This window comes from Leopardus geoffroyi, chromosome C3 (genome assembly GCF_018350155.1).
Source record: "Leopardus geoffroyi isolate Oge1 chromosome C3, O.geoffroyi_Oge1_pat1.0, whole genome shotgun sequence".
In the NCBI taxonomy this organism is placed as follows: Eukaryota; Metazoa; Chordata; class Mammalia; order Carnivora; family Felidae; genus Leopardus; species Leopardus geoffroyi.
The window spans coordinates 143,888,372-143,901,589 of NC_059338.1; positions in this window are offsets into that span (position 1 = coordinate 143,888,372).

Consider the following 13,218-nt stretch of genomic DNA (forward strand, 5'->3'; position numbering starts at 1 on the left):
ACCCGACCCCAGGCATCCCATCCTCGAGAAGGCGTCCCATGTATACCAGTGTCCTGGGGATGCCATGGCAAAGTTGACTGGACATCATAAACAAACTAGGCTTTAAAATAACACAAATACCTTCTCTCCCAGTTCTGGAGGCCACCAGTCTGAAGTCAATGCATCACCGGGGTTGGTTTTTTCTGGAGGCTCTGAGTCCCTTTCTCTCAGTCCCTTCCACTCTCCCAGCTTCTGCTGGTGGCCCTCAATCCTTGGCCTCCCTTGGTTTGAGGATGCATCACTTCAACTCCTGCCTGTATATTCACATCACATTCTTCTCAGTATCCCTGGGTCTTTTTTAAGAAAAGTCCCACTGGATTTTGGGCCCACCCTGATCCGAGATGATCTTATCTTAAAATGACCTTGATCACATCTGCAAAGGCCCCTGTTTCAAATCAAGTCATATTCCGAGGCTCTGGATGGACATGAATTTTGTGGAGGACACTATTCAACCCTGTGCAACACAGATATTATATAATTCTGGCTACTTGGGGGCAGACGTGCCCTTTTAGGGCCATCCAAACCACGTTGAGGGTGACTGCTCTAACAAGGCCCATGTCTTTTTGCAAATTAGAGATTATTTAGACTGAGAAATACTTGGTAGGAAAGCGTTTGGTTAACTTGGAAATCCAGTCACCTCACCAAAGAAGTTTTAACATTACAATTATTGATGAAGGAAAAAGGTAAGACATTAACTGAAAAGACAAAGACGCTCAGGTATGTTAAAGTTTTTGCATGGTTGTAAAGTAATTACAATTTTTTCAAATTGTATTCTTGTGCAAATAAAGATTTTCATCAAAGGTGGCCATCAAGAGTTAGACTAAGAGTGCCTGGGTGGCTCAGTGGGTTAAACAGCCGACTTCGCTCAGTTCATGACCTTGTGGTTCGTGAGTTCAAGTCCCGCAATGGGCTCTGTGCTGACAGTTCAGAGCCTGGAGACTGCTTCAGATTCTGTGTCTCTGTCTCTCTCTCTCTCTGCCCCTCTCAAAAATAAACATTAAAAAAAATTTTTTTTTAAGTGACAGTGTAAGGTCATAACTCTCTTTTAGAGCTGAAGGACTCCTTAACCCATTTGCTAAATTACAGATAATTAAATATTAAGATTAGGGTTTATTTAACAGCCTAAAAGGTAGGTACATTCAATACACTCTAGTTTTTATAAAGAATCCACTACAAAATAAATACAGAAAACTCAAGTTTAGTCAACAAAGAACTAAACCCACATGGATACTTATACTCCTATAAACTCTCAATCTCACGTGTTGAATATTAAAAACACAGAAAAAAAAAAAAGAAAAAAAAAACAAGTACAGGGGCTCCTGGGTGGCTCAGTCGGTTAAGTATCCAACTTCAGCTCAGGTCATGATCTTGTGGTTTATAAGTTCGAGCCCCGCGTGAGGCTCTGTGCTGACAGCTCAGAGCCTGGAGCCTGCATCAGATTCTGTCTGTCTGTCTGTCTGTCTCTCTGCCCTTCCCCTGCTCACACTCTGTCTCTGTCTCTCTCTCTCTCAAAAATAAATAAAATAAAAACTGGCTCTTTTTTTTTTTTTAAGCATAAAGGTTAGGCTTTGTTTCTTATAAGTGTGCAAAGAACCATGTGATTAAAAAAAAAATAGCTGAACAGTACTCCATACAGTATTGGCTGTGTCAATGTTCTATAATTTATCAGTATCTTTTTATATAACATTTAGGTTGTTTCCAGATTTGTTTTGTTTTTGCTATCACCAATAATACTGCAATGAATATTTGGGCAAAACTATCAGAAGAATGAATACCCAGAAGTAGAACTGTGGTGTCAAAGTGACATTAGGTAAGCTTCTGGTAGATACAGTGCTGTGAAATTACTAACAAACTTTAACACTAATTTATTCTCTCCCAGTTTGAGAGGGAGCCTGCTTTCTCATACAGTTTCCAGCAGCCTTTTAATTTGTAAGCAGAGGGTTGGAAAGTGCTGTCTTCCTTTTTAGATTATGGGTGGGAAAATGCAAGAGAGATATTGAGAAATTGGCTGCTAATATAAATAATTTGATCAGCACTCATTTGTAGGAGAAAACCTAAGGGTGCAGTGAACACTTAGCTCTTCATTATTCTGAGGCAGTAAAGGAAAAATGGGAAACTATGCTAAATAATTTGGTAAGAAAACACGAGTGTTTTTTGCCTTTATTATAAAGGTCACTGACAATGAGCATGATGAGTGTTGCAGTAGAAGACACAGGATAGAGACCACAGATCATGCGACTGAGGACTAGTAGCAATGTGGTATAGTCTTATCTACAATTTAGCATATATACTCATCTTATGCATAATTAGTGATTTTAGGCAAATCATTGAACTGTTTAGCCCTTCTGTGTCTATTTTTACATGTGTGTAAAGTAAGGGGTTAGGACCCCAACATCTTAAGAAATGTTATGAGTCTAGGGATGTCTAAATTCAGTAAATATTGCCATTTGATGAGGATTTCCACAATGAAAATGTTGCAATTCTAATTCTCCAGTAGGTGGTGATACTGTAACACTCCAAACAGTTCCTGATCTGATAACTGACTGTAATTCTCAGAATTCATTTCAGAAATAGCCTTTGCCATTGTAGTAAAATTTTATTTTTCACAAAAAAATGCATTTACAAAATGCGTTATAGTATACTTATGGTTATACAAAAAGTGCATTTGTAAAATTTTTTACGTTACACTTTTTCGCTTAGGATAGCAATGGATTGGTAATTTGTTCTTTTAACGTCTATAGAAATAGAATTCCAAATCCAATTACGTCAGATGATGTAATTTCCAATCTGTCACAGTTTCCTTAATTCAGTTAATTTTATAAATATTTTGGTTTCAATAGGTTTACTTAATCACAAAACTAAGAGTGCACACAGATTGAACTTTGTATATCTTAATGAAACCTTAAAACTACTGTATAAGAAGCTAGTTAAAGGAAAGTCTCAAATAAGTTTCCTGGATAGTTTGTTAGGAAGTCAACCTCTACTAATTGTATAATCATACAGAAAATCAAGGATATCAACCAAAAAATTAGAAGTTCACAAAATGGCAAGATTTTAATGTGGTCTTCAAAAAATCAATTGCACACTTACATTAATGGCATGTAGTTAGAAGATAAAATAAAAAAAATAAATGTAATAACTTAGCAACAAAGCCTTGCATAGATGGATAGTGATTTATCTTGGAACATATAATATATATTAACAGAATATAATAAAACCTTCGTAGGAAAAATAAAGTAAGACACTCATAACTACAGAATTAAATACATTAAACATGCCAATATTATTTAAGGTAAACATAGATAAAGTGTAAATATATATTAAGAGCCTGTAGGAGACATTTTATACAAATTGGCAAATTAATAGTAAAAAATCTGGAAAAACCACAAGGATACTAACAATCAACTTACTTTAGAAAACCTTCAAACGTTTTTCAAAACTTTTGTTAAATTTAAAAGGTACCTGGAAGGACACCTGGCTGGCTCAGGAAGAGCTGCCACAGGAAAAAAAAAAACATTTTTAGAAATGGATTATCATATAAAGATGTTCTACGCTTCAAATGCAACATGTTTACAGGCCCTTATATAAACAATCTGTGTTAATATGAAACATTTCTACAAGAATTGACCCTGATGAATGTTCTCGATGCATAACCAAACACTAGTTGTTAATACGCAGGGAAGAAAATCTTAGGAATTTTGCTTTCTCTTAGAAAACAAACAAACAAAAAAATTTAGGGGCGCTTGAGTGGCTCAGTCAGTGGAGCGTCCACCTCTTGATTTCAGCTCAGCTCATGATCCCAGAGTTGTGGGTTCGAGCCCTGGGTTGGGCTCTGTGCTGAGTGTGGAGACTGCTTAAGCTTCCCTCTCTCCCCCTCTGCCCCTCTCTCCCCTTCGTGTTCTCTCTCTCTCTCTCTAAAAAACAAAGCAACGACCACAACACACACACACACACACACACACACACACACACACACACACAAATTTAGGTTAGGAATAAAGAATCACAGAAATGAATAAAGAATCACAGAAATGATTTTTCGGCGTTGTTCTTTGGCAAGACATGTCATCTTGCTGTAAAATTTTTAAATAGGACCAGCAATACTCCAAGTCGGTTTAGGAGGTATTGTCTGACATGAAGGATAGGGGATGAATCCAGAGAGGCTGCAAATTTCAATTTTCTTCTTTTAAGGAAAGAAGGAGTAAATCATAGCTATCAAAACTCTTCCTATCTGAACTCAGGAACCTGATAGACTTGGATAAGTGGTATAAGTGGTGTCTAAACTCTCATAATCTGGACTCTGGAACTAAATAGATTAAGACAATAAAGAATACTTATGTATTACTACGGAGTCCAGCAAAATTGAAAAGGAAAGAAACCTAAGAACACCAGTCTAATTTTGTCAGGTGCAGCGTTATGTAGGCACAGAAGCATCCCTTCATGTCTAGGGCACACAGCTAGGTCACTTCTCCCAGCCTGTCTTCAAGGTAGATGTAGCCAGGTGTGTGCAGGTCAAGTTCAGCCTTCTAAACCTGGCCGTGAAAACCTGCTGTGTGATCTCCCAAATTCTTCTTTCAACGGCCAGCCAAACGCAGAGGAAGGAAGGGCCAAGAGCGCCACAGCCCGGGGTGGGGGGGGGGGGGTGGGGTACAGCCCCAGATAGAAGGATCCTGGGTCCCTTAGCAGTTACTTAACCTGAAATAAGGCTTTGCATGAATGAAAAATTCAACTTTTACTACGAAACTTTGGAATTTGTTTTACAGCAACTAGTGTTACTTATTCTAACGAAAACATGTTTCTGGATTTTCATTTCTATTTGTCAGGTCGTATTTGTTCTCAGTTGAAATTAATGGATAAATAATACTTTGTGTGCCACTTTCTGCACCTAACATTTCCATGAACTTCTATTTGTGTGCCAAGTATGTTGACGTGTTAACAATCTTCAACAGTGTATTTTATAACGTTAATATTCTCTATTATTATGTCTCCATTCTCCTCTGTTTGGAGGTAGGTTTCCTATTTTTCACTGTAAATTGTGCTGCTCAGTACATCGGCACCAATTGTTTTAGGGACTTTATTCAAAATGGAATTATCTGGTCAAATAAATGGATGGTTGAAAAGGTTCAGTGTGGTCAGTGGCTATCACAGTCTATGAATTCCTAAAAATCGTTGACTTGTGCAAAATTGTGCAATAAAAAACATGACCCACGAAAGAAAAAATGGCAAGTTGGACTTCACTGAAATTAAAAACTTCTGCTCTGTGACAGACACTGTTTAGAAAAGGAAACGACAAGCCAGGTTTTTGAGAAAATCTTTGCAAAATACATATTTGATAAAGAAGCGGTATCCAAAATACACAAGGAATTCTTAAAACTCAACAGCGAGGAAAGAAACGACCCAGTTAAAAAGTGGGCGAAAGTCTGAAAAGACACCTTACCAAAGAAGATACGCAGATGGAAAATAAGCATGTGAAAAGATGCTCAATATCAAGTCATTAAGGAGTTGCAATAAAAAAAATGAGGTACACCTACACACCCTGTTACAATGCCCAGGATCCAAAACGTTGACAACATCCAGTGATGGCAAGGATCTGGAGTAAACGGAGCTCTCCTGTATTGCTGGTGAGAATGCAAAATGTTATAGCCACTTTGGAAGACAGTTTCATAGTTGTTGCTGTTTTTTTTTTTTTTTTTGCAAAATTAAACCTACTTTTACCGTACAATTGCGTTCCTTGAGTTAAAAAGCTTAACTGCCCCTCCCAGCGTCTGGGTGGCTCAGTGGGTTGAGTGTTGGACTCCGGATTTCAGCTCAGGTCATGATCTCGCAGTCCTGGGGGACTGAACCCCACATTGGGCTCCGTGCTCGACATGGAGCCTCATTGTGATTCTCTTTCTCTCTCTGTCTCTCTGTCCCTCTGTCTCTTTCCCCAGCTGGTGCTTTCTCTCTCTCTCTCTAAAACAAATAAAACAAAACTTAATTGCCCTTAAATGAGTTGAAAGCTTATGTCCACACAAAAGTCTGCACACAAATATTTATAGCAGCTTTATTCGTCATTGCCCAAACTTGGAAGTCACCAAAATGTCCTTTCGGTAGATGAATGGGAAAATAAACTATGGCACATCCATACAATGGAGTATTACTCAGCAATAAAATGAAATGAGCTACCAAGTCACAAAAACACGTGGTAGAATCTTAAATACCTATTACTAAGGGACAGAAGTCAGTCTGAAAAAGCTAAATACCGTACGGTTCCAATTACATGATATTTTACTCCCTGTAGGGCAGTAAAAAGATTACGGGGAGTAAAAAGATTAGCAGCTACCAAGTGTTAGTGGGGTGGGGGGAATGAGTAGGGGGAGCACAGGGGATGTTTAGAGCAGTGAAACTATTGTGTAAGATGCGGTAATACATGTTACACATCTGTCAGAACCCGTACAATGTACAACACAAAGACTGAACTGCGGGCTTTAGTTAATAATAATTCATCAATATTGGCTCCTCACTTGTAACAAAGGTACCACTCTGGTACAAAATGTTAATAACAGAGGAAACTGTTTGAGAGAATTCTATGCTTCCCACTCAATTTTTCTGTAAGCCTAAAACTGCTCTAAAAAATCAAGTCTATTAATTACGCATGCCAAACAAACCCGACAACAAACAAACAAAGACCGCAGGGCAAAAAATGGAGTTAGGGGCATGACAAAAACGTCATCAGTGACATAAATTGACTTGACACACAGTGATCAGAATGGACATAACATTTTAAAAATATTTTCGTTAAGAGCAAAATAAAAAAAAATGGCTAAAATTGTCAATGCTGGCGTGACTAGGAAGAATCAGCCATACTTATCGCTATTCATCTTCAAGAGTGATACTGATGCATAATAGGGGCTGTGGAGGGGTGTGGTTCATACACATGGTGCATGGAGACAGCTGGTAGATATCTGAGGAGTGTGTGTGTGTGTGTGTGTGTGTGTTTGTGTGTGTGTGTTTTGTGTATTCCCACCAGGTCAGCTGGGTGCAATATTGCTCGTGTTTCTTGCAGCCAAATTTGCACATAAGGAAGTGGAAAATTTGCATGATGCCCACACGGTTCTCAAATCAATTAATTAATTATGCTAGAAAAAAATTTCAAAACAAAGCATGATCACAACACTGATTAATATCCCAAGGCTTATTACAAACAGCAGTCTTCTGCCTCACCGTTTCCTCACGATTCCGGCCACAGCTTGTCTTGTCTGTTTCTTAAGGTAATTAGGTCCATATTATTAAAAACAACAACAACAACAACAACCCATAAATTGCTATTTCTTCAGTTGTAAATTTCAGAAATGAACCACGGCATCCACTTTGCTTCGGACCCCCCTCCCACCTGCCCCCCACCTTCTCCCGTGGCTATGTGGGTAGACACTCCATGTTGCTACAGATTTTTGTAAATATTGTTTGATAGTGTCAGATAGTTTACTGGGAATACCTTTCGTTTCCTGCAGCTTTGGTCCTTCACGTTGACTACCATTTGTACTTATTACGGCTGGTTTCACAGACGTGTAGTGGTAACTGAAATTTTTTTGATTTACATTTTTTCCATCTCTCCAGTGAAATGTGAGCATGGACGTTATTTGGATCAGTTTTTATAAGTCAGAATATGAAACTTTTAGGAGTTATGTTGCTGTCAGTTCGGGAATTTCATTGCTTTCTTTTTAAGACATTTATTCATGCCATTTTGCAAGTGGGTTTTTAAGGGGCACCTCGGTGGCTCAGCCGTTTAGGCGTCCAGCTTCCGCTCAGGTCATGATCTCACCGTTTATGGGTTTGAGCCCCGAGTCAGGCTCTGTGCTGACAGCTCAGAGCCTGGAGTCAGCTCCGGATTCTGTGTCTCCCTCTCTTTCTCCCTCCCCTGCTCACGCTCTGTCTCTCTCAAAAATAAGTAAACATTAAAAATTAAAAAAAAAAAAACACCAAATGTGTTTTTAAATTTTTTACTGACTTATATGTAGTTTTTAGTGTGTGTTCTACACTTTAACTCATTTAGTACTTATGTACGGCGTTACATTTGCATCTAATACTCTAGCCATTTCATTGCCAGTTATTTTTTTTTCCTCATTGGCCTTGTTTTGTTTTTAGAATTGTGTGCCCTTAATTATTGATGTCACCTGTTTTCTGAAGGCCTCAACTATTCTTGTAGAAATTGGTGTTTCTTCTATAGTTGTTACACTGGGATCCTCTCTCTATCCAGATGAACTCTATTTCTTTTTTTCTAATGATTATTTATTTTTGAGAGAGAGAGGGAGGGGGGAGGGGCAGAGAGACAGGGAGACACAGAATCGGAAGCAGGCTCCAGGCTCTGAGCCGTCAGCCCAGAGCCTGGCGTGGGACTCAAACACACAAACTATGAGATCATGACCTGAGCCGAAGTCGGACGTTCAACCGACTGAGCCACACCCAGGCACCCCCAGATGAACTCTATTTCTTTGAGTATTATTTTAGTATTGCCAGCTTCATTCTCTAGTATTTCTATTATTTGGTGGTTGATTGCCCCTTTCCCTCTCTCAATCCCTCTCTCTCATTGCCACCAGGATGTGGCATCACTGGCTTGTGTCATTTAGCTGAGACTTGACTTGGCTAGTGTGTCTTAAGCACGACCTCTACTAACAAGAACATCTTTACTCATTCTTGATCTTTTGCTCTTTACCTCAGGAAAGCAAACATTTTAATGAGATTTATTTTTTAATTTAACTTTGTTCAATTCAAATTTTGTTACTTTTATCATATTTTTTTGTTAGATGTAGCCTAGAATAGGCATGGCGATTGTTATTTCAACATCTGTTGAGAAGTGTCAACACTGTATTTTATTGAGTGAGGTTTTCTCTTGGCCCTTGCCAAAGAAGGGGAGGGGAGACCCTGAAGTCATGTGAATGGAGCACTGTATTAATTGAGTTTTAAAGGATCATATTTATGATCAAAGAATTCAGCAAGGATTAGCTTCTGACTGACATGGTTGGGGTCACTTCTCTCTTTTCTATTCTGGGTAATATTTACTGACCTTACTGACCTCCCTGGCTCAAAGTGACCCCTCGAGGCACAACACTGTTTCTGCCACTTCTTGGTCATTTATATTCTGCTTCTTAGGGCTGTCGTCCTTCTGTGTGTTGGTCTGTTTGGCCCAACTAGGTGATAAGCTCCTTGAAGGCGTGTCTCTCGTAAATGTCTTCTCCTCTACGTCTTATGGTGCTTAGATCGATTCTTCACATGAAGCGGGTGCTCACAAACACTGATTGATTGAAACTTAGTCAATAGCTTTTGACCATAGAATTTCCTAATGTAAAATTTCATCAATAAACTGTAGTTTATTTTGTTATGTTCTCAGACACACAGACACACACACACACACACACACACACACACAATCGTTTTTGTTTTCTTGTCAGGTGTCCTCCCGGACACATTTGCTTTTGTGACTCCCTACTTTGCCAGATCCTATGTGACGCAATATCCCTAACTGCCACCTAAAAGGACGTCTCAGAGGGTCATGGAGAGCATGCGTCAGCTCACATCTCTCTTTCCTTTTTCCTGTTTGGCAGGATTATACTTTCAGGGATGTTTTTCTTCTTATAGCAGGACACACAGGAAGTTCAAAAATACATCTATACACATACTTCTCAGAAAACATTTTGGCGTAGAGGATTACTGATTGGAAGCAGGCGGCCCTACTGACTTCAAGAATATCATGATTAGATGTCGTTATTTCCTTTGTGGCTGAAACAGTCGTACATCAATCTGAATTTGAAACCATCGGTTCCAAGCTCTTTTTAAGTTGTTAGAAATCGCTAACCACTCTCTTAGTCACAAGAGTAAAGCTGAATTCGTCATTTGCTTTTGGAGGTTGCAGGATAAATGAAACTTCAGAAACAAAAGATCAATTTGGCTCCTGTCGCCCTGACTGACAGAAATTGCTCAACCCAGGGATATCAGCAAAATACCTGTGTCAACCAAGGCTATGACTGAATGCCTTGCTTCACAGCAGAGAAAAACTTCATGGGTCAGACCGCAGACCAAAAGCATGCAGATCAGGGTTATGTTTATAGGGAGTCTCTATTCGTTATTTAAAAAAACAAAGATCTGTTTGCTTTAAAAAGAAGCCTAATTATTTAGCAAGATCTTTGACATTCTGAAAGAAAGATCTTGTCACAACGTCTCGAAGAAATAGATTTTTCCGAGACCACGTTTGTAAAGCAATTTTGTAACTTCATTGAAATCGACAGCCTGCACTTAGTGTGACGTGTGTATTGTAATGGATTAAATCATTCTAAATTAGATTAATAATTTTTAAGGTCTAATGCTATGCCTTTAAAACAACTGTTCCATTTGACCAAAAAAGGATGGCAATAGCATTGTGAAGTCCTTCATATGTTTTAAATGAAGCGCGATTGTCTATTGTTTAGTAATTTATTCTTTTGATGGAGATCAGAAAAGAGAAGGAGCTGCCTGCCTCACTGCTTAAGAAGCCTCAGGAAGCACGAAGGAGATTACTGGTTCTTGGATCTGGGATATTGCCAATTTGCAGGGTCGACTGTGTTAAGCTTGAAATGTGAGCACCAAAAATGTTTTAATGGGAAGCATTATAATGATCCCACTTTTCATAAAATGCTCCTTCCTCTCCATTCTCCAATAACAGACCAATCCCTTCAGGCTTTCTCCAGCCAAGCTCTCACTGGCACCAGTGAAAAGCTTGCACATCAGAAGCAGAAGGACTGGGATTCATTCAAATGGAGTCGTTTTGCACATACGTAAAAATTGCATCCATTTGTTTTGTCCCCAAGATGGCTGGTGAGTGAAATCGTAGACATGGAGGAAGTAGGAAGAGTGTGAAGCTGAATTTTGGCACTTAACATAGGAGTCAGCATCTGTTTAGACGATGTGAGTAGCTTAATCTTGGTGAGGGTTAGCCGTAGAGCCGAGACGGAAATGCTTTCTTGCGGGTGAACAGAAACAAAGGCAAACTGTAGCCACTAAGAAGTACTTTAAATTCTTATATGGGGAGAGTGGTCATGGATATCTGGGGCGAATAGAAGTAGAGGCTTGTACACAATTAAGCAAGTTGGTTCAACACACGTCCCTTGAGTGCCCATCAGGAGACGACGCTGTGCTTGGTCCTGGGGTTTAAGACCAATTGAACCGACTTCCTCTCCCAAGGAGCAGAGGACAAACGCTGTCCAGTTGTACACACGATACTCTCTTCAAATCCATAATTCCATATCCTTCCTTAGACATACTTCCCTATATGTATTTCTAGCATTTTCTACACATGTATGTTAGTCTTTCTATTCAAGACTGAATGTGTAATGATCACTTGAAGACAAAGCATATCTGATTGAAGTTTTATATATTTTAATTTTAGCGTGATGGCAATTTCACTCTTGTCCCAATGATCTTTTTCTTAGTATCAGCACTCTTATTTTCTCCACTTTCACTTATTTTTGTAAACTTGGTCTATCTATCCATCTATTTGAGAAAAGTAGAGAGAGAGCAAGCAAGGGAGAAGGGCAGAGGGGGAGAGAGAGAATCTTAGCCAGGCTCTGTGCTCAGCACGAAGTCCAATTAGGGGCTCGATCCCACAACCCTGGGATCATGATCTGAACTGAAATCAAGAGTCAGACAGACAACCGACCGAGCCACCCGTGTGGCCCTATTTTTACAAACTTTAATGCAAGATTCTAGCAATTGCATCTGAGGCTTCTGAGCGCTCAAGTTGGTAACCGTGCAACAGTGCAAATGTTGCCTGAGACAGAGCACTGCACCACGAACTGTGGATGCATTTAGGAGCTGATGGATGAAAACTCCCATTAGTGTCAAAAAAGTGCACCGGACACAATGATGTTTGATCACAAAAAGTTCTGGTTGTAAGAAAGGCTAATAATTTGAACTCAAGAGCCACCTGTAAACCAGAGCATTTCCGTTTGCTACTACGTGGTAAGCAGGACATTAGAAATGTATCTAAATCATGGGAATGGATGGAAGCATTAGAAAAGTGATAAAACCCCTAATCCCAAAGAATTTAACCTTTGAGGAACTTAATTGGTTGATGGAATAAAAGCAAAGAGAACGTGTCAATAAGGTAAAAATCACCTGATGGTGAACTTCGTGACTTTCCAGCTTGGCTTGAATTTGAAATTTTCAAATCTAGGTAAGCACTTGAAAATCTATCTTTCCGAGTTCTTACCATTTACTTTGGTGGCTCCCAAGCTTTCGAGTATGAGGACTGCCCAGTTGCCAGTGATGGTACCATTAACTTTTCAGTCTTATAGATATGACTTGGTATTTATAAATTTGAGGGGTTTGTGTACTAGTCCCATGGCTCATCCACATGGATTATGGATCCCTGAGTGGGGCCTTGGGAGGAAACAAGAGGCCTGACAGCATATTCTCCCATCCTCTTTTTTGACTGTAAACTTATTTTTTTGTAAATTTTTAAAAAGTTTATCTTTTTATTTTATTAAAAAAAATTTAGGGGTGCCTGGGTGGCTCAGTCAGTTAAGCATCCGACTTCAGCTCAGATCATGATCTCACGGTTTGTGAGTTCGAGCCCCGTGTCGGGCTCTGTGCTGACAGCTCAGAGCCTGGAGCCTGCTTCAGATTCTCTCTCTCTCTCTCTCTCTCTCTCTGCCCCTCCCCTTCTCACGTTCTGTCTCTCCCTCTCTCTCTCTCAAAAATAAATTTAAAAAAACATGAAAAAAAAAGACTCATCTGAGTCTTTAGAAAATTTTTTAAGAAATATTTATTTTTGAGAGAGAGAGACAGACAGACAGAGTGTGAGCAGGGGAGGGGCAGAAAGACAGGGAGGCACAGAATCTGAAGCAGGCTCCAGGCTCTGAGCTGTCAGCATAGAGCCTGACGCAGGGCTTGAACCCATGAACTGTGAGATCGTGACCTGAGCTCAAGCTGGATGCTAAACCGACTGAGCCACCCAGGAGCCCTAAAGTTTATTTTTAATGTTTTATTTATTTATTTATTTATTTATTTATTTATTTATTTATTTTTGAGAGAGAGAGAGAGAGAGAGGGAGAGAGAGAGACAGAGCACGATCAGGGGAGGGGCAGAGAGAGATGAAGACACTGAATCTGAAGCAGGCTCCAGGCTTGGAACTGTCAGCACAGAGCCCAACACGGACCTGAGTCCCAG